Source organism: Ceratotherium simum, chromosome X, assembly GCF_057802395.1.
Source record: "Ceratotherium simum simum isolate JZ-2026a chromosome X, ASM5780239v1, whole genome shotgun sequence".
NCBI classification, from domain to species: Eukaryota; Metazoa; Chordata; class Mammalia; order Perissodactyla; family Rhinocerotidae; genus Ceratotherium; species Ceratotherium simum.
In genome coordinates, this window is record NC_141940.1 from 116016347 (window position 1) to 116028512 (window position 12166).

Here is a 12166-nt window from a genome sequence, read left to right on the forward strand (position 1 = left end):
TAGCTTCTCCCAGATTCCTGATTCTCAGAAATGTGCGAGACGATAAATGTTTGTTGTTTTAAAGTGCTAAGTTTTGAGGTAATTTGTTACACAGCAATAGATAACTACTACAACACATAATTGTTATCACTCGGGCATTGCCTTCCTTTCTTTATGTTGAAACCAATGTTAAAGAGGTAGTATAGCACTGTGGAAAGAACAGCGTTCTGCAGGCAAACATATTTGGGTCAAATCCTAGACCTACCACCTACAAGCAGTGTGTTCTTGGTCAAATTAACTCCAGTGCCTCAATTTCTTCATCTAAAACAAAATGGAGATGGGAATATCAACTTCAGAGTATTTGTAAAAAATCAAAATATATAGAGAGCCTGGTACCAAATAAGCATTTAATGTTAGTTCCCTCTCTTTTTTAAGGGGTAAATGATTCTGCTAAAATCGAGACAATTTATGAACAGAACTACAATTAAACTGAACTACCAAATCCTAGGAAAGTTGGAAAAGATCCCTTTTCCCAGAGACACAAGGGAAGACCTCAGAGCTATTGCCAGGGTCTGCCACATAATTACAAAAACAAGGAGGCCACCCTGTGTGCTAAGTGTTATATATAATTTATTCCATTTAATCTTTTTGCAAAACCCCTGCATCAATCAGGGTAAACCAGGTTATACTAAAGCAGGGTTTCTCAACCTCAGCACTACCGACATTTGGACCAGATAATTCTTTGTTGCAGAGGCTGTCCTGTGCACTGTAGGATATCTAGCAGCATTTACCCACCACATGCCAATGTAGCACCTTCCCCGGTTGTGATAACCAAAAAATGTCTCCGGACATGGCCAAATGTCTCAGGGTGGGGAGTGCAAAATTGCTCCAATTGAGGACCACTGTACTGAAGTTTCAAATAGTCACCAAATCTTAATGGCTTAAACTGATACTTTTTTTTCCTTGCTAATGCTACAAAGTCTATTGGGTATTGGGGCTCTGCCCAACATTGTTTTCATTCTGGTACCCAAGCTGATGAAGCTATGCCTATCTGGAACATCAGTGGTTGTCATGGCAGAAGGGAAAAGAGACACAGCGAACCACATGTTAGCTCTTAAAGCTTCTGCCTGGGGGCCAGCCTGGTGGCACAGTGGTTAAGTTCACATGCTCTGCTTCAGCGGCCCAGGGTTCGCAAGTTCAGATCCTGGGCACGGACCTACGCACTGTTCATCAAGCCGTGCTGTGGCAGCATCCCATATACAAAATGGAAGAAGACTGGCACAGATGTTAGCTCAGAGACAATCTTCCTCAAGCAAAAAGAGGAAGATTGGCAACAGATGTTAGCTCAGGGCCACTCTTCCTCACCAAAAAAAAAAGCTTTTGCCTGGAAGAAGGTACACATCACCTCCCCTCAAAGACAACTGGCCAAAGCAAATCCATGTCCAAAGACGATATTAGGAAAGGGACAGTGAATATTTGTAAGTACTTATGCAGTCTATCAACCCTTAAAACACCCAGAGGTACTAACATTTTATATACAAAGAAAGATATTCACAAATAACTTGACAAAACTCATGCCACAGTCTACCAAGATTCAAGCCATATCTACCCAACACACACAAAAAAATCAACATTCTGTCCACTTATCACTGGTTTGCAAACCACTCTATGGAAGTTAACAGTTTCTAAAAGTGCTTCAGAGATTCTGTAACATTTAATTCATTTTAATTTCCTTTAAAAAATATACATTTGATTCTGCTCCTAAATATATAGCCTAGAGAATTGAAAACATATGTCCACATAAAAACTTATACGTGAATGTTCATAGCAGCATTATTCATAATAGCCAAAAAGTGGAAACACCCCAAATGTCCAACCAACAGACGAATGGATAAACATAATGTGGCATATCCATAAAATGGAATATTATTTGGCCATAAAAAGGAATGAAATACTGATACATGCTACAACATAGATGAACCTTAAAAACATTCTGCTAAGTCAAAGAAGCCAGACACAAAAGATCATAAATTGTATGATTCCATTTATATGAAATGTCCATAATAGACAAATCTATAGAGACAGAAAGTAGATTAGTGGTCGTCTAGGGCTAGTGTGGGGGACTGCTAAAGGGTATGGGGTTTCTTGCTGGAGGTAATAGAAATGATCTAAATTTGATTGTGGTGAAGGTAGCACAATCCTGTGAATATACTAAAAACAACTGAATTGTACACTTTAAATGAGTGACTTTTATGGTATGTGACTTGTATGGTAATAAAATTATCACCAAAAATGTTGCCAGAATAGAAATGTGGGGTTTTTTTGTTTTTGTTATCATCTCCTTTTTCTAGATCACTCTAAAATAAACATGATACGATTTTTGCCTACAGGTGGGATAACCGAGGTTCTCATGTATAGTGCTTGATCACACTCAGAAGAACTGCTTCCCTACAGGGAGAAGAAGAAAATGTAACTTGGAAACAAAAGAAGGTGAAGGACCCAGATTCACAAACTTTGTGGGGAATAAAAATGAATTTGAAATTTCACAAATATATATATATGTATTTTTTTTTTACAAGATGGCACCTGTCACAGAACCAAGTACCAACTACCTACTCCTTACGTGTGCTCCTTCAGCGTCCTGCTAGACAACATTAAAAGGCTACCAAAACTGCCTTAAAGATAAAGGGGCTGGTCATGATCAAGTAACAAACCAGAATGATGCCTTCACATCACAGCAAATTCACTCTGCCATCTTTCGCAAAAATAACGCCTTGGGGAAAAGTCAGTTATGGCATTTTATTTAAACCTCCCTCCAGCCATTTTGCCTGTGTTTTCTGCATTCATAGTGCCAGCCAGGAAATGACATGGTTTCGTGGTTAAATCTCTGATCACTCTCCATCAGGATAAGTCAGAGAACAGCTCCACGAGAAAAAGTCAGGGTCCCAATTCTCATGGAGCATCCAAGCTCCCACATCTGCTCCACGGAGGATCGTGACACAGGAAAGGAAGAGGCAAGAGGTACTGTCTGTGCAAACTTCTAGGAGAGTGTAACCTCTACACCACAATCTACAAGAAAGTGAATCAGAATCTTTTCTCCCCTCCCATGGATTTAACAGTGATCTACTGAATGCAGCCCATCATAGACCAGAAAACCTTTCCTTCTTAAATTTCTGTCCATGGTAATAACTTATCCCCTGAAGACAAATTCTCAAATTGAAGTCAAAGGTATCTGCAAAGTACCTTGTAGGGCCCACACATGAGCCAACAGAAAAGAATTCCCGTTTAACCTTTAATTTTTTTTAAAGATTTTCCATGAAAAACACTTAAGTAGGAAACTGCTTTCTTTAATTGTGGTCAGAAAATTAAGATACGATAACTCATAATCCATACTCTATTAAGAAGGAGGTTCTTCACTTTTTGTGCCATGGACCCTTTGGCAGTCCAGTGAAGCCTTATGGATCCCTTTTAGGACTGATGTTTTCAAATGCAAAAAATAAAACATAGGATTACAAGGGAAGCCAATTATATTAAAATATACTAATTTGTGATACAGTAATATGTATGCTCTTTTATCATGGCATTATCAAGAACTAGCAGAAATTCGAATACTAATTCTAATAACTGACAAAACTTTGAAGTAGTGATTAGCATAAATGATATTTCAAAATATCTGCAACAGCTGTGATGCAATATGAACCTGATTTATTGATGACAAAGTCACAGTTAGGGCCAATAGTACTGTGATTTGTTGCCTGCATTCATTAATTGATGAAAATGCTAAATATCCATTGTTAGTCAAAATAAAGATGTACTTTTTTTCACCATCCAAGGTCAGAGTCCCCTTGAATTCCATCCACAGATCCCTTGGAGATCTGAGAACCAACGTAAAGAACCTGTGTTTAAAAATGAGTAATAGAGAGAAGTCAAGATGGCGGTGTAAGCAGACTCTGAACTCACCTCCTCCCGCGGACACAGCAAAGTTACAACTACTCGTGGAAAGATTACCCCTGAGACAGAACTGAAAACTGGATAAGAGGAACTCTTGCAACAAAGGACAATCCTAATTGAGGTGGAAGAGGCAGAAACTCCCTTCTGGAGAGGAAAAACGCCGCCTTCACAAGCCGCAGCACCTCACGGCCGCCCAGGAGCAGCCCACAGGTACACAGCCCTCCCTGGAGGAGCGGGGCCCTGAGCCGGGAGCGCCCCCGCTGTGGGCATTTTGTGGACCCAGCACGATCGAGACGAATGGCATAATATCTGACTTTGCCTGCTACTAAAACACTGGGGAGTACCCCCAGAAAACCTCGTTCACAAAGAAATTAAAACTGGCTCTAAAAGGGCCCACGCGCAAACTCAACCGTTTCAGAAAGCAACCTAAAATCACCAGAAAGAAAGGTTCACAGTGCTTTGGTGAAAAGAGACTCACCTGATAGGCCCTGAGTGCATCTCCGTGAGAGGTGAGACCTCTCCAGGGACTGGGACATTGCCGCCGGCCATTGTTGTGGCCTGGTGTGGGCGTGCTGACACAGACCCCATTGGAGTTCTCCCTGAGGCCTGCTAGCCTAGGGTCTGCCCCACCCGCTAGAGCACCAACTTAATCCAGCTCAGCCAGGGCAGGCAGCCCACCCTAGAGACTGGCCCCACCCAACAACAAGCCCTCAGGCAACTTGTGGGCCTGCCTAGATTGGTGACTGGATTCTCTGCAGCCTGGCAACTGAGCCCACTTCAGAGGGGCAGGGCATGCACAAGGAGTGGGTGGAGAGTGTGGGGCGGTGGTGGAGTGTGTGGGGCTCCCGCTGTGGAGAGATTGGGTCCACTTCAGGAGGTCGGGACGCGCACATGGGGCAGGACTGTGTTGACGATGTGTGTGGAGCTGTGGGTGGCAAGGCTTGTCAGCAGAGGAAGACTTGTGCTTCTCAAAGACCCACATAGGGGGTTTGCCTCACCTTCCAAAGCCTGAAACAATTGGGTGCTCCCGTGCCTAAGGCCAGCCCCACCCAGCTGCAATCCTTTGAGAGCTGACAAGAGACCTAAAGGCTGGAGGCTTATAGCAATTGTAAGCCCCTGAGCCTAACAACCTGCCACGCTGGGGGCCTACTCACTTAAAAGAAAGACTGCAACACAAATGTGGTATTAGAACTTGCAGCCAACTGTGCTGGGGCTCGCCACATCTGATAAAGAGACTGAAGGGCCCACAAAAACTACAAGCAGCTGAGCACTACAACAGCTGGCCAGGAGCATAACTCGGCCTCCCTGGGCACCTACAGGGAGAGCAAACAGGCCACAACAGAAGGACACACGTAGCCTACATAGGGGTCACCCCTGGAACATTGAAAACTGAGGGAAGCACACTGCAGGCCTCCTAAGCCATCACTTATATAAGATCACCTATCCAAGAGCAGGAGAGGTAGCTGACCTACCTAATACGTAGACACAAGCACAGGGAAAGAGGCAAATGGAGGAGGCAAAGGAATACATTCCAAGTAAGGGAACAGGATAAAACCCCAGAAAAGGAACTAAGTGAAACAGAAATGAGCAACCTACCAGACAAAGAGTTCAAACAAAGAGTGTTAAGGATGCTCACTGATCTGGGGAGAAGAATAGATGAACTCAGAATGTCAACAAAGAAATGGAAGATATAAAAAAGAACCAATCAGAAATAAAGAATACAATACTGGAAATGAAAAATTCACTAGAGGGACTCAAAAGCAGAGTAGAGGATACAGAAGAATGGATCTGCGAGCTGGACGAAAGACTAGAAGAAATTACCCAAGGTGAACAGGTAAAAGAGAAAAGAATTAAAAAGAGTGAGGACAGTCTAAGGGACCTCTGGGACAACAGCAGGCGCACTAACATCCGTGTTATAGGTGTCCCAGAAGGAGAAGAGTGAGACAAAGGGGCAGAGAATCTATTTCAAGAAATAATAGATGAAAACTTCCCTAACCTAAGGAAGGAAACAGACATCCAGGTACAGGAAGCACAGAGAGCCCCAAACAAGATAAACCCAAAGAGGCCCACACCAAGACACATCATAATCAAAATGTCCAGAATTAAAGATAAGGAGAGAATCCTAAAAGCCGCAAGAGAAAGACAAGTTACATACAAAGGAAACCCCATAAGGCTATCAGCTGACTTCTCAGCAGAAACCTTACAGGCTAGAAGAGAGTGGCATGATATATTTAAAGTGCTAAAAGGAAAAAACTTACAGCCAAGAATACTCCACCCAGAAAGGTTACCGTTCAAAATGGAAGGAGAGATCAAAAATTTCCCAGACAAGCAAAAATTAAAGGAGTTTGTCACCAAGAAACCAGTGTTACAAGAAATGTTAAAGGGATTGATTTAAGGGGAAAAGAGAAGACCAAAAATAGGAAAAATTATCTATTTCCATGATAAGAGGGTAATGGATACAAATGCATAAAAAAGAGGTTAGATATGATATCAAAAACATAAAAGGAGGGAGGAGGGGAGTTAAAGAGTAGAGCTTTCAGACAGAGGTCAAACTAAAGAGACCATCAATTCTGTATAGAAGGAGAAAGAAACAGAGAAGGACTACTAAAACACTGAGAAAAACAAAAGTTAAAAAATGGCAGTAAGTACATACTTATCAATAGCTACTTTAAATGTCAATGGACTAAATGCTCCAATTAAAAGGCATAGGGTGGCTGATTGGATAAAACAACAAGACCCATATATATGCTGCATACAAGAGACACACTTCAGAACTAAAGACACTCACAAACTGAAAGTGAAGGGATGGAAAAAGATACTCCATGCAAATGGCAATGAAAAGAAAGCTGGGGTAGCAGTACTCATATCAGACAATATAGACTTTAAAACAAAAACTGTAAAAAGAGACAAAGAAGGGCATTACATAATGATCAAGGGAACAATCCAACAAGAGGATATAACACTTGTAAATATCTACGCACCCAATGTAGGTGCGCCTAAATATATAAAGCAATTATTAACAGACATAAAAACAGAAATAGACAGTAAGACAATAATAGTAGGGGACTTTAACACTCTACTTACATCAACAGATAAATCATCCAAACAGAAGATCAATAAGGAAACATTGGCCTTAAATGACACACTAGAACAGATGGACCTAGTAGATACACACACAGCATGCCATCTAAAAACTGAAGAATATACGTTCTTTTCAAATGCACATGGAACATTCACCAGTATTGATCACATATTAGGCCACAAAACAAGTCTCCATAAATTTAAGAAGACTGAAATAATACCAAGCATCTTTTCTGACCACAAGGGTATGAAACTAGAAATCAACTATAGGAAGAAAATCAGAAAGGCCACAAATACGTGGAGATTAAACAAAATGCTACTGAACAACGACTGGGTCAATGAAGAAATCAAAGAAGTAATCAAAAAATACCTGGAGACAAATGAAAATGAAAATACAACATGCCAGAATTTATGGGATACAGCAAAAGCGGTTCTAATAGGGAAGTTTACAGCAATACAGGCCTATCTCAACAAACAAGAAAAATCTCAAATAAACAATCTAACAATGCACCTAAAGGAACTGGAAAAAGAAGAACAAAGTCCAAAATTAGTAGAAGAAGGTAAATAATAAAAATCAGAGCAGAAATAAATGAAACAGAGACTAAAAAAACAACAGAAAAAATTAATAAAACCAAGAGCTGGTTCTTTGAAAAGATAAACAAAATTGACAAACCTTTAGCTAGACTCACCAAGAAAAAAAGAGAGAAAGCACAAATAAGTAAAATCAGAAATGAAAGAGGAGAAATTACAACACACAACTCAGAAATACAAAAGATTATAAGAGAATACTATGAAAAGCTATATGCCAACCAATTCGACAATCTGGAAGAAATGGATAAATTCTTAGAATCATACAACCTTCCAAAACTGGATCAAGAAGAAGTAGAAAATTTGAATAGACCAATCACCAGTAAGGAGATAGAAACAGTAATCAAAAACCTCCCCAAAAATAAAAGTCCAGGACCAGATGGCTTCCCTGGTGAATTCTACCAAACATTCAAAGAAGACTTAATACCTATCCTTCTCAAACTCTTCCAAAAAATTGAGGAGGGGGGGAAGCTCCCTAACTCATTCTACGAAGCTGACATTACCCTGATACCAAAACCAGACAAGGACAACACAAAAAAAGAAAATTACAGGCCAATATCACTGATGAACATCAATGCAAAAATCCTCAACAAAATACTAGCAAATCGCATACAACAATACGTTAAAAAGATTATACACCATGATCAAGTAGGATTTATTCCAGGTATGCAGGGATGGTTCAACATTCACAAATCAATCAACGTAATAAACCACATTAATAAAATGAAGAATAAAAATCACATGATCATCTCAATAGATTCAGAGAAAGCATTTGACAAGATACAGCATCCATTTATGATAAAAACTCTGAATAAAATGGGGATAGAAGGAAAATACCTCAACATAATAAAGGCCATATAGGACAAACCCACAGGTAATATCATCCTCAATGGTGAAAAACTGAAACCTATCCCTCTAAGAACAGGAACCAGACAAGGATGCCCACTCTCACCACTGCTATTTAACATAGTACTGGAAGTCCTAGCCAGAGCAATCAGGCAAGAAAAAGAAATAAAAGGGATCCAAATTGGAAAGGACGAAGTGAAACTGTCACTATTTGCAGATGACATGATTTTATATATAGAAAACCCTAAAGAATCCACTAGAAAACTTTTAGAAGTAATAAACGAATACGGTAAAGTTGCAGGATACAAAATCAACATAAAAAAATCAGTTGCATTTCTATACACTAACAACGAAGTTGCAGAAAGAGAAATTAAGAATACCATCCCATTTACAATTGCAACAAAAAGAATAAAATACCTAGGAATAAACTTAACCAAAGAGGTGAAAGATCTGTACACCGAAAACTATAAAACACTGCTGAAAGAAATTGAAGAAGACACAAAGAAATGGAAAGATAGTCCGTGCTCTTGGATTGGAAGAATTAACATAGTTAAGATGTCCATACTTCCTAAAGCAATCTATAGATTCAATGCAATCCCTATCAAAGTTCCAACAATATTTTTCGCAGAAATAGAACAAAGAATCCTAAAATTTATATGGAACAACAAAAGACCCCGAATAGCTAAAGGAATCCTGAGAAAAAAGAACAAAGCTGGAGGTATCACACTCCCTGATTTCAAAATATACTACAAAGCTATAGTAACCAAAACAGCATGGTACTGGCATAAAAACAGACACACAGATCAATGGAATAGAATCGAAAGCCCAGAAATAAACCCACACATCTATGGACAGCTAATCTTTGACAAAGGAGCCAAGAACATACAATGGAGAAAAGAAAGTCTCTTCAACAAATGGTGTTGGGAAAACTGGATAGCCACATGCAAAAAAATGAAAGTAGACCCTTACCTTACACCATACACAAAAATTAACTCCAAATGGATTAAAGACTTGAATGTAAGACCTGAAACTATGAAACTTCTAGAAGAAAACATAGGCAGTACGGTGTTCGACATCGGTCTTAGCAACATCTTTTCAAGCACCATGTCTGACCGGGCAAGAGAAACAATAGAAAAAATAAACAAATGGGACTACATCAAACTAAAAAGCTTCTGCACAGCAAAGGAAACCATCAACAAAACGAAAAGACAGCCTAACAATTGGGAGAAGATATTTGCAAACCATACATCTGATAAGGGGTTAATCTCCAAAATATATAAAGAACTCATGTATCTCAACAACAGAAAAACTAACAACCCAATTAAAAAATGGGCAAAAGACCTGAACAGATATTTCTCCAAAGAAGATGTACAGATGGCCAACAGACACGTGAACAGATGTTCAAAATCATTAACTATCAGGGAAATGCAAATCAAAACTACAAGGAGATATCACCTCACGCCCGTCAGAATGGCTATAATTGACAAGACAGGAAACAACATGTGTTGGAGAGGATGTGGAGAGAAGGGAACTCGCATATACTTCTGGTGGGAGCGCAAACTGGTGCAGCCACTATGGAAAACAGTATGGAGATTCCTCAAAAAATCAAGGATAGGACTATCATATGATCCAGCTATTCCACTGCTGGGTATTTATCCAAAGAACTTGAAAACACCAATGCGTAAAGATACATGCACCCGTGTTCATTGCAGCGTTATTCACGATAGCCAAGACTTGGAAGCAACCTAAGTGCCCATCAAGGGACGAATGGATAAAGAAGATGTGGTATATATACACAATGGAATACTACTCAGCCATAAGAAACGATGAAATCCAGCCATTTGTGACAACATGGATGGACGTTGAGAGTATTATGCAAAGTGAAATAAGTCAGAGGGAGAAAGTCAAATACCATATGATTTCCTTCATTAAGTAATAGATAATAACAACAATAAACAAACATGTAGAGACAGAGGTTGGATTAGTGGTTACCAGAGGGGAAGGGGGGGGAGGAGGGCCAAGGGGATAATTAGGCACGTGTGTGGTGATGGGTTGTAATTAGTATTTGGGTGGTGAACATGATGTAATCTATGCAGAAATAGAAGTATAATGATGTACACCTGAAATTTATACGTTATAAAGCAATGTTACTGCAATAAACAAAAAATTAAAAATAAATAATAAATTAAAATAAATAAATAAAATTAACTACTCAATCTTACTTAAAAAAAAAAACAAAAAAACAATGAGTAATAGAGGCCAGCCCCGTGGCTTAGCGGTTAAGTGCGCATGCTCAGCTACTGGCGGCTCGGGTTCGGATCCCAGGAGTGCACCGACACACCGCTTCTCCGGCCGTGCTGAGGCGACGCCCCACATAGCAGCAACTAGAAGGATGTGCAACTATAACATACAACTATCTAGTGGGGCTTTGGGGAGAAAAAAAAGGAGGAGGATTGGCAATAGATGTTAGCTCAGAGCCAGTCTTCCTCAGCAAAAAGAGGAGGACTAGCATGGATGTTAGCTCAGGGCTGATCTTCCTCACCAAAAAAAAAAAAAATGAGTAATATCCTAAGATGTGAATCCTTCCCACAGGGATGTAACTTTTAAGACAGCTGAAGACACCATTTAGAAAGTTTTCTTTATAAACAACATAGATACAAAAGGTTGTGATTTTTGTGACTTTTTTTTTATACTGCCAATGCCTTGTACCCAGCACATAAGAAAGCAAACGTTAATAAATAAATAAATAACATCTACATCTGGGATAAAAGAAGTAACCCATGTTCACTTTTATTTTGGACATTGTCTTGACATAAATCCTGTTGTTAGACTTGGCTGACTGCCTAGAATTTTATCTGGACTAGCCCTTAACCATGGGAGAGAAAGCAAATTTTATACTACCCACAAAATTTATCCTCCGTCTACCTCCTACACTTCTTGAGATTGTTCTCAGATTTCTTAATCAATATTGAAGCAAGTAAAATCTCCTGTGGTTATGAATTTTGGCACGCTTAATGGTAACCATGGAAACGTCCTAATTGAAAACACTCAGCTCCCATTGGATCATCTTATCCCATGAAGCATATCTAAGAGAATTCGTTTTAAATCCTCCCACATATTTGATACCCTATAAAGAGTCTTGCAGTGCTAGGTAATACATATATGGTATGGGGGGAAACCTGTAATCTGAGCATTCAAAATAATTCTAGGGAATTGCTCATGGGCACTCAAACCTCTGACTAGGATGTGTTCGCAACACTTGGTAAATTTAGCATTTTGTCTGTAATATAAACAGCAGTGTCAAGTTAGGCAAAGCTTATCATAAATTTCCCTTTTTTATTGCATTAAAAACTGGCCATTTATTAACTTACACCATAGAAGATAAGGTGTTAGAAGTTGGGACCCAGTTGGTTTCTCATAATTCCTCATAATTTTGCCTCACATGTTATTAAATGGCCCACAATTTCTAGTTAGAATCAACATCACTTTTCCTATTTTAAAGATCCAGTGCTGGGCTGGCTCCGTGGCTTAGCGGTTAAGTGTGCGCGCTCTGATGCTGGCGGCCCGGGTTCGGATCCCGGGAGCGCCCCGAGGCACCACTTCTCCATCCAACGTGAGGCCGAGTCCCACGTACAGCAACTAGAAGGATGTGAACCTATGACATACAACTATCTGCTGGGGCTTTGGGGGGAAAAAACTGAATAAATAAAATCTTTAAAGA

The 12166-nt window shown here is 39.8% G+C and overlaps 1 protein-coding gene across 7 annotated transcripts in view; it reads right to left on the reverse strand.

Moving 5' to 3' along the window:
• REPS2 (RALBP1 associated Eps domain containing 2) overlaps window positions 1-12166 on the reverse strand; it is a 261022-nt gene that overhangs the window by 171367 nt on the left and 77489 nt on the right. Inside the window, exon 1 of one of the 7 annotated variants that reach the window (XM_087427759.1) lies at window positions 4409-4662. The exons of the other annotated variants lie outside the window; for them this stretch is intronic. The gene's annotated coding sequence lies outside the window, so the exon portion shown is untranslated. Of the gene's footprint in view, window positions 1-4408; window positions 4663-12166 lie in introns of those variants that run through there. 7 annotated transcript variants of the gene reach the window in all.